At 43.5% G+C, this 19,201-nt stretch overlaps 1 long non-coding RNA gene across 1 annotated transcript in view; it reads right to left on the bottom strand.

Annotated features, from left to right (window-relative positions):
- The window catches only part of LOC112081045 (uncharacterized), a 53,426-nt gene extending 34,440 nt beyond the window's left edge, over positions 1-18,986 (bottom strand). The window contains exons 1-2 of the long non-coding RNA XR_002896287.2: positions 18,469-18,986; positions 938-978 (exon numbers count right to left, since the gene is read on the bottom strand). This is a non-coding gene — a long non-coding RNA (uncharacterized lncRNA). The remainder of the gene's footprint in view (positions 1-937; positions 979-18,468) is intronic.
- Positions 18,987-19,201: the final 215 nt, after the last annotated feature.

The following is a 19,201-nucleotide window of genomic DNA, read 5'->3' on the forward strand; positions in this document are numbered from 1 at the left end:
GAATCTGTGCCTCAGAGGGCACCAGAAGAGCCCTTAGTGAAAATAGGACATAGCTGGAATCACTGCCATTTCATCCACCATCATTATCATGGTGACACACTGCTTTGGCAAAGTCAACTCACCTTTAAGCATTTTACTTTCAATTGWGACATTACATTTCATTGTAACATCCAACTAACAATATATGAACATACCCTCATTAATGAAATATTCCCTTAATTGATAATATATTATGAAGTGAATATTTCATCAATACTATTCATTTGTTAAATAATAATGACCATTATATCTGTAAGCAATTTGAGTCACATGCTAATTAGAACCTTCATAGTAGAATTTCATTTTCTAGGTGCTGATTACATGTTAAGTTGTTCAATGCATAAGAAACATTGTAAATTAACAAAATTATGAATTCATACAGTGTGTGACTATAAAATTGAGCTTAAGGAACATGTTACAATGTTTGCAAGGCAAAACCTAATTTAATCGATCCTATAAAAATACAGATCACTCTGTAATAATTCCATGCCACGGATGCTTTGGCGTGACAGAAGATTTCATGGTCAGCGTCTGGGATTTTTACCTGCAAATGTACGTTGTCCTCACTAAAGTCACATTTTGAGAGAGATAGCTCTCCATTTTATATCCCTAGTGTTGTGTGAGTGACCGAGTGCTGGAATGGCATACGGCAGGTGGACACAGTCTCCAGATCAATACTGTAATGTGTTTCTGCACATCCACTGTCATGAAAGGACACTCTCCACCAAACCAACTGTCCTCTCTGCCTCATAGTGGAGTTTTCTGACTAAACGCAATGAGCAAGGTTCAAAAATGAAATAAAAAATCAGAAGACAAAGATGAAGGTTTTTGAAGAGCTCACAGTGAAATTCACACTGAAGATGAAAAAAAACACATGCATTTGTGAGGACACACTTACCGATTGTTGCCGTGGCGTTACCAGGAACCTTCTTCATAGACCTGAAAGGCACAAGAGGAGATAATCATTATCTTCAACCTTCAATTGAATATGAAATCCAATTTGATTTCATCCATTTCAATCACTGTCCTCGAAGAAAGCYTTCAAAGAAAACAACAAGCCACAATTGTCATTTTGAATCCTCAGCTTTCCGATTCGCATACTTTTGTATACGTTCTTCTTACTGAGCAATAAGGCCACCCTTATCACAGAACAGGGCCTTGTGTAAGAATGGGCCTGGGCTACATGGGCTGGCAAATGGGAGGCAGGCATTAGGACCACATTCTTCATGTACGTACATGTCTGCTAGCTAAGCTTTGTGCTGTTTGTCAGTGGGTTTCATTTCAACCCAGAGGCTAGAAAAGGAAACCTTGTAGAAATGATATTCATAAAAAAACATTTTACAAAAGGAGGGGAGAACCTCAGCAGTGAATGTTTAATAATATCCCTCCTCCTGCCTTTGATTTTCATATAATTTTCAAATTGCACATATGGCGGGCTGACACAGAGTGTTCAATTCAATATATTTAACCTCATACACTTGAATTTTCCTAGTTGAAAAAAATGAAAGAACATCTAATCAGCATTCTTTCAGGAAATAAACTATATAGACCACAGAGACTGTACCTGTACTTGTACCTGTACATAACCATTCTGACTGCACTGCTGTGGCATCTAAATATTTTACCACCAAACATTGAAATTAACAACACATTTGTTTAAACACTATTCCTTTCATTCCTAGTGAGAGCCGGGCCTCCTCCGGCCAGTCAATCCCTGACCCGTGCCCTGCCACAAGACAAGGGGAGCCATGCCTCTGTGTTACGGCTGTCTCCAGGTCAGTGGATTACATTCTGGTTTTGGGGCGCTGCTGATTCCGTATGCGTTTTAATAAGGGGGTAGCAGAGTAGCAGGTCAGGCAGATTTATAAGCCCAGTGGAGAGATGGAGAGACCTGGACTGCTGTCTCCTCTGGCCTCCAGCTTCCCCCTGCACCATTACACCAGAGTGAGATATAGTGGGATATTGATCCCAATGCTACTTCATTTCGCAATAACTATTACACGATATTCTCCCGGCCGCGTGTAGCCCCTGATTTATGCTGCCCTGCTATTTGCATTAGCAGTAAGTGTTTTTCTATACAGACTGAGCTGAGCTGAGGAGGGTCTCGCCACCACACCAGGAGACACACACACACACACACGCTCCATACCATACCTGACCTGTCTAGACGCTTTCTGATGCTTTTCCTCTGAAGCTATGGACACWTAGACGTATTGTACACCAGACAGAGACAAGTGAGTTAGTTGAGATAAACTACTTGTACAAATATGAACTGAGAGAGAGGAATACATCTCTGCTTTCCTTTGAGTTGTTTCTCTGACCTTGAGGTGACGATGTTGTGTTTTTGACTCCCCCATGCTACTCACTATGGTCCTAGGAGACTATCAAGATAGCTGCTCCTAAGCACATGATTCTTATAAGGTACATAGCCACCACATAATGAGAGATATTTCCGTGAGAGATATTTTGGACAAATTTGGTTTTGTTGTGGAAAGGGGTAGTACTTTCCCCTCGCTGATAAAGATGGTGTGCAGACAGCATCTAGATAGATGTACATACACTATATGGCCAAAAGAATGTGGACACCTGCTTGTCAAACATCTCATTCCAAAATCATGGGCATGACATGTTTGCTGACATAACAGCATCCACTCTTCTGGGAAGGCTTTCCACTAGATGATGCAACATTGCTGTGGGGACTTGCTTCCATTCAGCCACAAGAGCATTAGTGAGGTCGTGCACTGATGTTGGGTGATTAGGCCTGGCTTGCAGTCGGTGTTCCAATTCATCCCAAAGGTGTTTGATTGGGTTGAGGTCAGGACTCTGTGCAGGCCAGTCAAGTTCTTCCACACCGATCTCGACAAACCATTTCTGTATAGACCTCGCTTTGTGCACGGGGCATTGTCATGCTGAAACAGGAAAGGAGCTTCCCCAAACTCTCAAAGTTGGAAGCACAGAATAGTCTAGAATGTCATTGTATGCAGTAGCGTTAAGATGACCCTTCACTAAGGGGCCTAGCTCGAACGATGAAAAACAGCCCCAGACCATTATTCCTACTCCACCAAACTTTACAGTTGGCACTATGCATTCGCTCAGGTAGCCTGCTCCTGACATCCGCCAATCCCAGATTCGTCTCGGACTACCAGATGGTGAAGTGTGATTCATCACTCCAGAGAACGCGTTTCCACTGCTCCAGAGTCCAATGGCGGCGAGCTTTACACCTTTCCAGCTGACGCTTGGCATTGCGCATGGTGATTTTAGGCCAGTTTAATTGCTTCTTAATTAATCAGCACAACAGTTTGCAGCTGTGCTAACAGAATTGCAAAAGGGTTTTCTAATGATCAATTAGCCTTTTAATATTATATGCTTGGATTAGCTAACATAACGTGCCATTGGAACACAGGAGTGATGGTTGCTGATAATGGGCTTCTGTACGCCTATGTAGATATTCCATAAAAATCTGCAGTTTCCAGCTACAATAGTCATTTACAACATTAACAATGTCTACACTGTATTTCTGATCAATTTTATGTTATTTTAATGGACAAAAWWTTTWCTTTTCTTTCAAAAATAAGTGACCCCAAACTTCTGAATGGTAGTGTATATATAAAAAATATAAATACCCTAAATCATGACCCTAAGAAAACAAGAAGGTAAAGAAATATTAGTTTGTTAGTAGGCTCAAGAATGTAAGTCATAGTATAGTGAAATATGCTATACTCAGCATAGTAATAGTGTAACTATTGATGTGTAATAGTTCTATAGTAATAGTGTAACTATTGATGTGTAGTAGTTCTATAGTAATAGTATAACTATTGATGTGTAGTAGTTCATAGTAAATGTATATACTATTGATGTGTAGTAGTTCTATAGTAATAGTTGCAGTAGTTCTATAGTAATAGTATAACTATTGATGTGTAGTAGTTCTATAGTAATAGTATAACTATTGATGTGTAGTAGTTCTATAGTAATAGTGTAACTATTGGTGTGTAATAATTCTATAGTAATAGTGTAATATGGTAAACTAATAGGGTAAACTACAGTAATAGAGCCATCTCAGAAGAGCTACGCCGTGCCAGAAGAGGCTGTGCTAACACACTGGTGCTTCCTGTCACTGTATTGTCACCAGCTAGTCGACATACGGTGGGCCACTTGCCAAAGTGGCATCATCATCTGTGCCAGGTCTGTGCCAGCAGCGRGCCCACCCACCCAGCCACGGGTGTTTGTATACAAGAGGAGGAGGAAGCAGCTTGAGTAGCAGAGAGGCGGCGTGGAGGAYGAGGYGGAGAGGGGATGGCGTGAAGACACGTGTAGCGCTGACATTCCCACAGGCAGCCCCAGTGCAGTCTGGGGCGACGGTGCCGCACGCTGGAACACAAAACAAAAGGACTAATGACCCTTAATTGCTGCTTTACTGTTTAACATCAGAGGGGTGTCCCCGTAGCAACGCTATGCAAATCATCTCCCCCCTCGTCCTGCTCCATCTCGCCGCCCACCCCCCAACGCACTCCCCTGGCACAATTGGCTCTTTATCTACATAAGGGGGCAGGCAGATGGGCAGGCTGGCTGCCAAGTGAGGGGCTGGCAAGCGTGGAAATGTGCAGACACTTGTTGCTGCCACGCCTGCCTGTTACGCCAGCACGCGGCACAGAGAAGGCGGAGGCGGAGCAGACGACGGTATCCTGTAGGCTCCACACACACAAGTGCTGCCACTTTAAACACGCCAGCAGAAGAGGCACGTGCTCCTTAGTCGTCTTTCAAAGCTGCCAGCCACTGTCTGCCTGGCCCATTCATGAACAGACCCCATTCACATACAACGCCTAGTCAGATTTTATGCAAATATGTCGTCTGGGAGGAGTGCATGGGTTTTTGTGTGTGTGTACGCAGGCATGTGTGTGTTTGTTTGAGGGGGGGGGCTGTTGAAGGACGTGTCAGGGGGCATAATGTCAGGATTAGTTAATGCCGTATTTTAAATAAACACAGATGAATCCAGTTCATAACACAACTTAAGTGTGTGCATTTTGACAAAGGTTTTCACACACATAAGCATAGTGATCGTGCATTTGATGTGCATAAATATTTAGAATATTGTAAAAAAGAAGAATATTTCTATATTAAAAGGATGTTAAGCTTTTTTATTTTTGCTGTGTAAAGCCCTACTACGAATGTGAACAGCGAATTCTACATACACAAATTCGCCAGGTTTCTATCAAATACTCTGCATTATGTTTTTTGACTTGCCTAGGCTTTGAGCTAAGAGCATGCATTTCTTATCATCAATATTTGATGGGCAATTGAATACATTTAGATATATGAGAATAATATCATACAACTGCAGTCGTTAGGTGAAGTGTAGCCTGCAGGACTCCAGCCCAGGCAGGTCTCTCCATGTGGTGACCCTGCTCGTGATGTCTCTGAGCTGGGCAGTGTTCCTGAACGACGTCCCTCTGAGCCACTGGGTGTCCCAGCGCTCACACCACTCCCATCAACGTCCAGCCTTAATGCATTTCCTATACCTGCCTGCTTTTCAGCTATATGGAGTCCCCATTGATTTAGAGGCAGCAACAAACCTGTCCCATTTTCAGAGTGACATTATTGATAGACTGTCACTTCAGATTGTAGGTATACTGAATGGTTATTTTATGGTGCATATGCCAAATCTGATGTAGAGTTTTTTTTTTTCTCTCTCTCTATTTTATTTGGCTCTATAGATACTTCTGAGGCTCCGTCCTCACCTAGTGCTGTTATTAGAGTTGATGGAGGGACCTCACTATGGAAAACCTCACTTCAGGAAAATGACCTGTCAAGTTGATCTGTAAAGATACTTTTTAGGTTGAATAATATGTTGTTGACTTCCTGTAAAGCGGCCCAGCCATCAGAGCTCTGCACCTTGTGGTTGGGCTTCATTTGTCCTGAGTGATATACGCAAGTGAAATAAGAAGTGATGCAACACGTCATCTTTATTCATATTCTCTACACACACTCGGCATATAAAACCTATATCAAAGAAATGCATAAAAAACTAAACAGGGGCAAGGTGGCAATCAGAAACGTGAATAAACAGTAGGTTTCAAATTCATGACACCCATATTGTTTAGAAATTGTTTAATTATTTTATATCAGACAGCGGACACCCCTTTCTCCCCCTCCTCCACCTCTCTCTACCTCCTTCTCCCCCTCTCTCCCCCTCCTCCCTCTCTCCCCTCCTCCACCTCTCTCTACTTCCTTCTCCCCCTCTCTCCCCCTCCTCCCCCCTCTCTCCCCTCTTCCCCCTCCTCCCTCTCTCCCCTCCTCCACTCGCTCTACTCTTCTCCCCCTCTTCCTCCCTCCTCACCTCTCTCTCCCCCTCCTCCCCTCTCTCCCTCTCCCTCCCCTCTCTCTCCCCTCTCTCCCCTCCTCCCTCCTTTTTCCAGTTTTATCACTCCAGTGTTTGTATTTTGAATCTGTACACCCTCTTGTCACGGATTAGCTGCCATGCCTGCGTGAACAAAGGCTGAGCCAGCGTGTGTGTTTGCGTGTTGGTCTGTCTGTGTGCTGTGTGGAGAGGAGGGACGCGTGTCTCTCCACTTGTGCCTGGYTTTTAGAGGACCCCAATTTGTGGGGCATTAATCAGAACACCTGCTCGGAGAGCGCCTCGTGTCACTGGCTCACTTTGTGTATCAATGGGTCCCTGGGATGCCAGGCGCTTTGTTTCATCACTTGAATCATCAGTCTTTTCAATTCAATTTAACGATTGCGCCTGAGACTGATTTGAGTATGCAAATGCAGCAGGGGGTGAGAGAGGGGTAAAGGTGGAGAAAGTGGGTCCAGGCAGGAGAGAGAGAGACATGGAGACAGAAAGAGAAAGAGGGGTGGGGGCAGAGAGAGAAGGGGATGGAGATGGAAGAGGACAAGGGCAGTGGCAATGTGCATTATTACATGCATTAAACAGCTCTGAGTCCTCTAATTTCAATCTCAGCAGGTTCATTTGACAAGGAGAAACAAAACCAGCAAGGATAGAGCTGGGCTAAATAAGATAATAATAAAGCAAAAATTGCTCCACAGCGAAGGACAAGACACGAGAGAAAACAATGAGTAAAAAATTAAATAATGCCATGCGGAGAAAGGACAAGGAAGATTGGGTCAGAAARAGACGAGGAGAAAGAGAGGGAGAGGGAATACTGAGGTGGAAGCAGGGGAGGGAAAAAATGAATACATTCATAAGGGACAAAATGAAGAGAAAGAAAGAAAGATGGAGGGGAGTGGAGCGAGGGAAGGAAGGGGGTTGGAGTCATCAGCAGAAGATGTTTATTGTCCGGACCAGGAGATGAACACAAAAGCACTGGAAAGATTCAATTAAGTATCATATGCAGTGACCTCATTGCCATGGTTACAGAACAGCGGAAAATATCAATCAAGCCTGCACTTGCGAGAGAGGGAGAAAGATGGAGGAAGGAGAGACAGAGGTGATAGAAGGACTGAAGGGAGAGGGTGAAAGATTGGAAGGAAAAAGATAATGGTAGGTATGTCTGTGTGTTTGATTGAGCCAGACAGTAAAACAGAATGTGCTTTAATGAGGCATGGTAGGGAGGGAGGCTCCATCCCAAACCTCTCCACCCAACCCCCAGCCCCCATTCACCTCCCCCCACACCCCAGCTCTGGCGTTCATTAGGTTGACATTGAACCTGACACACTCTGTCTATCAACTTGACCTTGGTCTGGAGTAAACACACTCAGGTCGGATTGTTTGGTAATATTTGTTATATTATATCAAAAAGCATAGAGTTTTCCAGAATAACTAACAAACAATGTGCTATAGACTCCCTTTCGTCCCATGCAATAGTGTGTCTGTGTGTGCAATAACAACAAAAGTGAAAGCTGACATGAGTGCAGAAGCCTAGTCAGTCAACACTATCCCACCACAGCGCTGCACAGATCCACTATAGTGTAGTTCACATTTATCCAAAGAGAATGGGAGACGTAAATGTGGAATGAGCTCAATTCAGAACTCATTTCATACAGGAGTGAACTCACTTCTCCATTCACAAAGATTGTTTTTATCTCATCCTTTATTTTTCAGGTTTCAGAATATGCCCAACTGGCTGTTGATGCCARCTTAAAGARAAAGAATCMAGAATCCCTTCACACATCAGTGCATTCATTAATGACACAATACCCACCAAAGTTTGCRWCATGAAAATMCAATGTTTTCATKCATCAATGTGGTTTCTCTGTGAAGGGCTACACTTAWGTGTARGAATCTYAAAAAWAKAAYAACCTGKKTGCATATTATTACAMTACAGACTCACAAAAATTCTGACAATCATTTTCAATCAAATTCCWMMATGGTGTTRTTCCTCTCTGGCACATTTGTGTGTGCGCTGTGGAGAACTGCGGAGGGGGGAAAGTTGAGGATTGTTCTGTTTGATGACARTGTGGAGTGTTTGCTCGCTGTCTGCAGGGACTGTCTTGAAAACAAGCTATCTGAAACTCCCCCCGCTGAGCAAAATGTTAAATAAACAAAGGCACGGATAAACAAAATCCCTCCATTTTAATGTCACCGAGAAGAAAGCCAACATTTTAATGCTACGATTGCGGAGGAGGCGGCAGCCTTGACACCATTTTATTTAAACTTTGCACACCCATAAGTCGGGATATTATCATAATGATTCATTATAGGCGATTAGACAAAAACAAAGTTGCCAAAACCAGCTACTGCAAAACTTGCTAAAAAAAGCGGTCGCAACATTAACAAGTATTCTGACATTTAACCGTGTGTTACTAATCTTACTTCTCTGCCTCTAGCCTTGTTCGCAGCCTCAAGTTTAGATTGCGTCTATCTCTATTGATTCATTTGAGAATTTGAGAGAAAGTAGAATTGACAGGAAGGGGAAGAGGGAGATCATCACAGAGGGGGGAGATATGCAGAGTGAGATCCAGTACTACAGAGAGGGACAGCCCAAACAGGCCCAGGATGAGAGAATTGGAGTTGCAGATGCTCTTATCCCTGCTGATCTCCATCCTGTGTCCCCTCTCTGCTTTGTCTGGCAGTGCTCGGCCAGCCCTGTGGCGTAGCCTGTAAGGACCTCTAGCCAGGCGCAGGCACACAGGCAGAGGTGGCGCTGGCTCATGAGAAGGACCCCGAGCGGGCGCCGGAATTGCCTGGCGTGACCGTAACCACTTCCAGAAACAATTGAATTCCGTGGCTCCAGCCATATCCAGCTGATCTACTCCACCAAGGTCATTAACRGCGCCACAGAAGGTCACATGATTAATGAGTGACAGACCCCGGGTGCAATAACGTATATGAGTGTGGCTCACATTAATTAAACAGGGGGCTGGGGACACAATGAATMGACAGCCAGCCGGGGACAGCTTGGCCCCCTCACAACCCCCCACACACACCCTTTCACTACTACCAGGAAACGGACACACACTCACATATGAACASACACTATTGCCTCCAGATATACCGCCGTGTTTTTCTCTAGTCAAGACTGTACACAATAACTTTTATGACAACAATAGTAGATGTTTTTCATGTGTGACGGACCACAATAAGCCACGTCTGAATCTCCATGCATATAAACACTCCATATCCCCTATGTATCCCATATGTAAATGAGGAGAGGGGGTCACAATGTAACGGCCCTGGTTCAGTCCAGCTGGACATATTCTCTGATTAAAACACAACAATACTCCTCCTTACTGCTGGTTCACAGYGCGGTGATATGAGGACTGGGGTAGCCAGGTTCATGTAGGTATCAGACGAGAGCTGTGTTGTGTTGTGTCAGTGCTCTCCAGTAGTATGATYAGCACTGTGCATTACTCAGGGCCATCTCTGGAAAATGAGGAAATTAAACATTGCTACCACAGACAGACCCAGACGGTCTTTATTAGAAGAGAACAAAGCCAGACCTCTCAGGATGAGGATATACACATCACAGAGTTGAATTGATGCTGACTGACTGTCAGTGCTCTGCCATTGCTGGGGGAAACGGTGTGTTTAACACTGCTCTGTGGTAAATGGGATTCATTTCTGGCTCTAATCAACTTAATGCAATTCCAATAKGTCCATCTCTTAGAGTGGCCKAGTTGTTGATTTGAAACCTCATAGCCCTCTCTGTTTTATTCTCAACAAAAGCAAAACAAATGTAATGGCTGCTAAGTTTATTGAGCAATAATAGCAGAATGCTCTACATCCCCTGCATGCATTTCAATTCTAGCCCGAGGCTGTAGTGTTATGGACACTCCCATTGGGATCATTAATCATACATACAGTATACTGTATGTAATAACAACCGGAGGGCAGAAGGAAGGAGACATGGACCTGCTATAGAAGGTTCCAGATGAGGACAGCACTGGAAACATCTCTAGGACCAGAGGACACATCTCTCACATSACTCACAAACACACGTCACTCCTCTTTCTCTCAGTCAGCATAGMGTCACAGCCATGACACTTCCATTACYRGTCGARACGTCACACTGACTCACACAGCCTCCCACACCTGCTCTTGACGTCAACCAATCAACACAGAAGCAGGAAGTAGGGACTTGAAATCCATACCTCTACAACCTCRTTCAGATACAGGCAGGAGCATACAAAAGGGTTATTAAGAGATGTTTCATAGTACATCATCAGACAAATTCTAGGGCGTAACATATTCATCAGGGGTTATGAATATGGAGTTAGCAGTAATTTATGAGACATGCTGATGATAGACATCATGTTAGAAAAGTTGTTGCACTGCGAACATTTCTATCATTTTCCATGTAAATGAACAACGCATTCTGGATGAAATCTTTTCTGTGACTTCTTTGAAATAAACCATGTCTCTAGATATGCTGAGATAAGACATACCGAACATTTAGAGGCTTCCTTGACCCCTCAGAATAAAGCGTCTCTTTGGAGGCTTGTGTACGCATGACWCACATCTCTCACTCAGCTTCTAAAGACAGCCATGGATGCTGCTTGTGCTCTGATATATTTTTTATATTCAGATAATATCAAATATGGGTTTCTCAATCATTGATAAAATATCTGTCTACAACCAACATAACACAGGCTGGGCCTTAGCATGTGAGTTAGTGATTGCACTGCCTCAGTCTTTTTGACGCATCACTGCATCACTAACATGAGAATAAACTCAGTACTGGTACTGATCCACTACACTACACCGGCTACACCATGGGCTCTCTTTGGACTCATACTAATACCAGGCCCTTTAGTGGGTTAACACTYAAATCATGCATGTGACACAAAAGCATGCACCGGCAAGATAAGTGCTATATTACAATTGACATATTGTAAATGTATACATTTCCATTTGTCCCAAAAAATATTGATAAATATTTTACACACAAAATAATTAGATTACAAAATACCCACAATTGACTTATTATAGTATACAGTATCAATCCRTARAATATTTTAATCATTTCAACCCMATAACAGAATGCAACGCAAACAYAGCTGAATCTAAAATGGTGTGAAGGCCTTTATTTCTCTGCTTTGACCAGCAGCATCTCCTGTGGAGGATCATTACCAACATGAGGAGGAGGAGGAGGAGGAGGAAGCTCTTCCCATCCCTCCACCCTGACTTCACGGGGCATGATGGCAGAGGGAGAGAAAGGAGGGAAGAAGAGGAGGGAGGCCATGCTGTGAGAGTGGAAATCTTCCATTTGGTGGTTAGAGCGGCTAGAGGACATTTCACGCTAATGCCGGCCAGGCCAATTGAAATGACTGCAGCGCGGCATGATTTGAAGGTCAGGAGACAGTGGATTATATTCCAGTGGTGGTGAAGGAGGGGGTCTGAGGAATAAAAGGGTTCTACCCCCCCTCCTCTGGCTGATTGCAGGACAGCCAAGATGGAATCAACACAGTGCCAAACCAGCGGCCATTACTCTTACACAGATCAGTCGCTGCACCAAACTACACTGCAGCGTGCTGCTTTGCGCCCATCAATCTCAATGGAAATTTATCCTCTCGGATATTCAGATTTTCTAGTAAGCACAGGGACAAAAGACAAGGCGTCCCTGCCCCAGATAAATCTAAATAGACCGTGGGTTTTCACAGCATCGTTTATACGGCCTGATCTGTAGCACACATAATATAACTCCTATCTACATGAGGTCAAGGCTGGATTATACTAACATAAATACATATTTAATTTTTTCTTTGGGATAACAAATCATCCCAACTCTTGCACATTGTGAAATCTTTCAGAAGGCCCGACAAAGTCCACAATTATTTAGTATCCTCCCACTGGAWGTGGGGTGACAGAATAAACAATCGTATTTGAAACATTGCAGCCCCCAGTCCATAAGGTTCACACATGAGAGTGTAAAAGTTCCTCAGACATGAGAAAGGCATAAAGAGATTATCCACATGAGTGCAGTAATCAGATGTAATAAGATGGGGAATGACCATACGTATTTACCCCAGCCCAGACGCTGTACTATAGACGCTGTGCAGAGGCAGAGGCAGAGGCAGACTCAGATCTGGCTGGCCCACATGATTACGCAACGTCTTATTCCTTCTGATGGATATTACAGATTTAACTAATAAGGCAAAAAACATCCTGGCTAACATGCAAAAGAAAAAACAACAGCAACAAATAAAGCAACGAGGATGTCATGGGGAGACAGAAAAATCAACAACATTCATGTAATTAAATTAATCCCGCAGAGACATCGACTGTTTCATCTGCTGTTGTGATGTCATAACATGTGGGGCCTTTGCAGTGTGCTCTCCTCACGGAATATACACAGCTCAGGATTGTTGATAAGGAGTCAAATATTTCTGCGTCTGTCATGTGTTTCAAACACAGCTACATATGTGCCCATGTCTACTTGAAAGCAGGAAAAAGAAAAGGGGTGGGTTGGAACTGAAGCACAAGATGCAGATGTTTCCACAGGGCTGTTGACATGCTGATGTCTGGAAACAGCCAATCCCAGACACTCCGCTGARGCTGACAGCACAGAGCTGGACGTCTCATAGGACGAGAGCAGGTGTCACTCATCCGACACAGCCAACGGAGCTGCCTCGTGTGTCGGAGGCATGTGGGACACAAGTCTACCATATCACAACAATCACACACTGCTCCACAGTAATCCTATATTTGACTATTTTACACAGTATGGTCATGATAGTAGTTATAAGGTGAAATATACTGCAATAGTTGTACATTGGCAACAATACATATATGACCTGCATGTTCAGTACCACTGCTACTATATAGTCCAATACAACATATTTTTATGACACTACAAAATCACACAAATTACCAGGACAAAGACAGTTACACACCCACATCAACTTGATATGAGTTGTACAATGCAATATAGCAACCTTCCAGTGTGTGTGTGTGTGGGTTGTGTGTTTACATGTGTGTGTGTATGCATGTGTTTGTGTGCGTGCGTGTGTGTGTGAGAGAGAACGAGAATATTTTGGGGCTAAGGATAAACAAAGTACATGATGGTGTACTTGTCAATTGAGAAATCCAAAGCAACCCGTGCATCGACATACGGCTGTGTCGAACAACAAATAATTCCAATTATAATTTATAATTTAGTTTTGCTTTTCAATTTACCACGACTTCATATACCTACAGTTAATTGCTTTATGAACTAAATCATTTTCATTTTTAAATTATCACAGTTTATAATTGCTCAGCTGCACAAAATTAATAAGTTTTGAGCTTGAATTAATTAATTGGAAAGAATTAGATGAGCTAAGCATGTCAAAGCTGGGACAAACATTTGATTTAGTATTTAATTAGCTAATTTAGCAAATATAAKATAAATAATACAGTAGACAAATTTGTGAACATATTCAAGATAATGATAAAAAATGTAACATTGTTGATTATAAAATACAAATAACTTACATATTTCATATCTTGTGAAATATCCAATTAATTGTCATTTGATAAACYCAAATGTTGTTGAAGCAATTCAAAGTTCATTATGATTATGGTTGCACCTGTCAGAAACATCAGTATTTACATGACAAAGCCTACACACTGTATGTCATATGACTCACATCATATCTTCCACATCAAGATCAGGCTTTAAAAACTCCTCATTTCTCATCTAACAGCCCAAACAGAAAGGTGATGTCCAGGTTGGTAGTGTGGCATGGCCTGTGGAAGGTGTGGAAGGTGTGCAGTGTGGAGTGATACAGAGTGTGAAGCSCGGAGTGATACAGAGTGTGGAGTGTGGAGTGATACGGTCAGTCAGGGTGCTAAAGTGAGACACTTAGTTCCRCCAGTGGCTCCTAGCCCTGTCAACCTCTGCAGGCGATAACAGGGGACCAAGGTAGCAGCCCAGGCAATCCCATGCACGTCTGAATGGCTGCCCATGCTAAGCCTCTAAAGCAGGCATTAATCCTGGATTTTGYGAGCAGAGCCGAGTTTGGCACATTATCATAGTAAGGCCCGGACCTCAGCCTCTATTCAATCACTGTGTGGGAGAAAAGATGCCTATGGGACAACCAACGCTACAACTGGTCCAATCACATGTCAGGAAATATATATTCAGATCGCAAATCAAAACGCTTGAATTCAACATGGTCAATAGCAGGTCTTGACTTAGGTCTTCATTAAACATTTCCTKAAATTCTAAATCCAAAAATCCATACCCATGTTGAAAAACAAATGAATGAATAATATTCCAAACTGCACAATGCAAGTGATTCAAGATGTAAAATACCACTGATATCTTTCTCACAGATACAGGATTTGAGATAATATAATGACCTTTTGCACTGTGTATGCARTTAGAATTGTAATATACTGTAAATGTATTACTGAACAAAAATATAAACACAACATGTAAAGTGTTGGTCCCATGTTTCATGAGCTGAAATAAAAGATCTCAGAAATGTTCCATATGGACAAAAAGCTTATTTCTCTCAACATTTCTGCACAAATTTGTTTACATCTCTGTTAGTGAGGATTTATCCTTTGCCAAGATTATCTATACAGGTGACAAGTGTGGCATATCAAGAAGCTGATTTAACAGCATTATCATTACACAGGTGCACCTTGTGCTGGGGACAATAAAAGGCCTCTCTAAGATGTGCAGTTTTGTCACACAACACAATGCCACAGATGTCTCAAGTTTTGAGGCAGCACACAATTGGCATGCTGACTGCAGGAATGTCCACCAGAGCTGTTGCCAGGGAATGTAATGTTATTTTCTCTACCATAAGCCGGCTCCAACGTCGTTTTAGAAAATTTGGCAGTARGTCCCACCGGCCTCAACACTGCAGACCAAATGTAACCACGCCAGCCCAGGACCTCCACATCCGGATTTTTCACCTGCGGGAACGTCTGAAACCAGCCACCAGTACAGCTGATGAAACTGAGGTGTATTTCCCTCCCAGGCCCATCCATGACTGCACCCCTTCCCAGTCATGTGACATGCATAGATTAGGGCCTACTGAATTTATTTCAAATGACGAGATTCCTAATATGAACTCAGTAAAAATCGTTGAAATTGTTGCATGTCAACTTTGGATGATGTACAACAAAGGCATTATTTTTCCATTACTGTCATCCAATTCATATGTTCAAACACTAAAACACACGCCTCTCTTCCTACAGCTGTTCTCTAACTCAGCTGAGGCACGACAATCTCTTCCTGCTCTCTGGCTGGAAAGAGAGGTCTGTAGTTGAGTGTGAGTGGCCTGTCTGGCTTTCTGTGGCCAGCCTTTCCCCTCCAGACAGACACACAGCCAGGCCACCTCCAGCTCCAGCCCAGCCTAGCTCCAGACGGATGCTGCCCCGGCCCAGATTAGCAGGCCAGATAGCAGCAGACCCAAACACATTAAGTGCCCAGCACAGAGCTCCTCACCACACATCTGCAGAAATCACAACATCATACTCTCCTCTCCTCCTGACACACCAATCTCCTTCGACCAATATATACATGGACGATGATAAACAAACTCACACACCCTTTCTCTCCCTCTGCTTATCTATATATCTAACTCACAAGCACACACAGTGTGTCCACACTAGGGTTGCACATTTTCCTCAAATCAGGATTTCTGGAAAACCAGAGAATTTATTGAAAGTTCCCTGAATTTTGCAACCCTAGTCCACACACACATTAAACATGTGTATGTCCAGGGACGAGGGCTTAAGGGCTAAGGTTGGGGCTGGGGCTGGGGTGGGGGGGGGGGGGGTGGTATGTTCGCTCAGATAAATCTGCCTGCACAGTATGGGACCTGAGTTATAGATCTGAGATACAAACAACGACAGGGAAGCAAAATGGGAAAAATAAGCAATTGAAGACAGGCCAAGAGGAGAAAGCAAGAGAGAGAGAGGGAGCAATATGAAAAACAAACCTAAATCACAGCAAGCATCACACTAACACACACACAAACTCCTCACACACAGACACGACACACAACACACACACACACACACACACACACACACACACACACACACACACACACACACACAACACACACACACACACACACACACACACACACACACACACACACAACAACACACACACACACCACACACACAACACACACACCACACACACACACACACAGGAGCAGCAGCTCATCACACATACCGGTTTTAGCCTTCATATTACTACATGTAAATTAATATGTGCTGGTCCTCTAAATATTTCACAACTGCAACATGCTGTGTATGGTGATAAATTGCACAACATACTAGGTTGTTTTGAAACCAGTGCATTTCAAGATTTACAATTAAGGGGATTAATAATAAATAATGGATCTACTGTACATTTACTCAAAACCATACTTAGAAGTTAATATTGTGTACCCAGACAACACATAACGTTCTGAGAACCATATTTTTCATAGAGCTTGGTGAGAGCGAGGTTGTCCTTTGGTTATTTTGCATACAACCTTCCCACAACTTCTAGCTGCTAGCTGGGTACTCTCGGTCTGCTTAATATCTAGTGACCCTGCGGGGAGGTTTACAATGGTGTATTGTGGGATGTGTGGTTTTAAACATGGCTGTGAGGGAACATGGCACACCTGCTCTCTACGGTATCTGTGTTAACATGCTCAGCGTGATTGTGTGTGTGTGTGTGTCTGTAGTCCTCCTGCTGGACTGGAGTTTATTTCCTCATTCAGACTCAAATGGATTTCAGCCCTGGAATAAATCACTGTCGCCACAGAAACAGAGCGACAGCTATGATGGATGGCTGAAATGTTTGTGTTGATGTCTTTAGTGTAGCTGACAATTTGGTAGTCCTGGCTTTTCCAGTTTTCTTTTGAGTGTGGCTAAACGTGTCTAAGTGCTGACACATACCTTAAGTCCCACCGTTTCCCCCTTCCAAATCTCAACCACATTCATACTTCTGAAATTATAGCTCAAAACATAAAAAATCAAAACCAAAATTTAAAAAACATTGTTTACAAAAAATGTGAATTTCAAAATGAACTACCAAAGTGGGAAGTAAAAGTCAACATCATTTTTTTCCCACCACAAAGCTCTATTAAAAAATCTAATGACGATGCGGACCTGACTGTACATTCCTCCTCCATTGGCGGAGGAAATGGCGGACACCATCTTGGTTGGTGTGTGTCTGTGGTGTGCACCGCGGTGTGGGTTACTATGCTTCCTTCACCTGTGTGTGTGCAGGTCACGGGTCCAATGACCCCCTCAGTGTGTAATATGTTACCACATGAGACAGCTAGCGTTTGTCGTGTTTGGGAGTCATGAGTGTCTGTCCATGAGTGCTGGCCAGAGCATCCCTATGAGTACATACACACATACAGAATGAAATGGCGGCAAAGAGCGCTTTTATTTATCTTTTCAGCACGGCCGCCGCTTTCATTTTTCCGGCACGGCCCCCTTTCCCCGATCCCATTCTCTGGCCCACTCACTACTGACCACGGGGGGGGATCCCCTTCCCTCCCCCTTCTGCCTCCCCCTCACTCCCAAAAATATAGACAGCATCACAACCATACACACGTGCGTGCGCACACACACACACCCACACACACACACAGTTTGACCCAGTCAACTTACACAAGCAGAAAATAGGAGTACACACACATATGATAATAACACACACAAATATAGATACTTTATACTAAAATGTAATGCAATGTAAAATGGTACACAAATAAACACACACACAGACACCCATTCACTAAAATGTAAACACACACATGCACAAACGTACACAAACACACACAGTCTATACACTCGTGATGACTTGGCCTGTTCCAGCAGCCAGACCCCCACATCCAGCTTTTCCACCTGCTCCCACCTGGCAGGATCAAACAGTAGCACACTTCCCACAAACTTGTAAAGAATCAATACTTTCTCCAGCAAAACGCAGCAGTCACAGCCCAGGTTCCAGACTTACTGGACTCAGAGTGGAAGAAGAGGAAACAAATAGATTCCACAGAGCAAAAATAAAAAAGGAATTTACTGACCTTTCTGTATTTTCTTTTTCTTTTCCCTCTGACGTCCAATCCCCACTGTCTCTTCTGGTCCTGCTTGTCCTCTACCTACAGTAGTAAGTCATGTAGGAGCTGACTCCTGCTCTGGCTSCTGCTCAGCGCTAGCTACTGTACTGACTATTAGTGMGATTTCACACTCTGCAGCCTAGCCTCCTGTCCTTAAGGGGACGGTGAATGTGCTGCTTATTTAGAAGCCGGCGCGCAGGCAGGCAGTACCTGGGCTTGCAGGCAGGCTGGTTAAACACGAGGCAACATCCACAGTGCATAATACCCTCTCTCTCTCTCTCCTCCACACACACATGCATGCGTTCTCTCAGAGGTCTCTCTACCTTGGCTAGGATAGCAGGCAGTGTGAGAATACACACACAGGAACACACTGAGCTTGGCAGGCTGCTCCGTGCTGTCTCCTTCTCTCTAAGTGTTTAGAAGGCAATTTCAACAAGGGATTGTTCCCAATCTACTAGGGAGATCCACATGGATGAGTTATAATATGCTTGCCACTCTCTCTCTTGCTCTCTCTCGCTCTCTCGCTCTCTCTCATTCTGTCTCTCCCTCCCTCTCCCTCACTCTCTCTCTCTTTCTCTCTCTTTCTCTCTCTATCTCTCTCTCGCTGTCTCTCTCCCTCTCCCTCACTCCCTTGCTCTCATGCTAGTTGTTTTAGCCTATTATCGAGCCGTCACTGCTCTCTGTTCTGGAGGAAACGCTT

The sequence above is a fragment of the Salvelinus sp. IW2-2015 genome, unplaced genomic scaffold (assembly GCF_002910315.2).
Source record: "Salvelinus sp. IW2-2015 unplaced genomic scaffold, ASM291031v2 Un_scaffold16688, whole genome shotgun sequence".
Lineage (NCBI taxonomy): Eukaryota > Metazoa > Chordata > Actinopteri > Salmoniformes > Salmonidae > Salvelinus > Salvelinus sp. IW2-2015.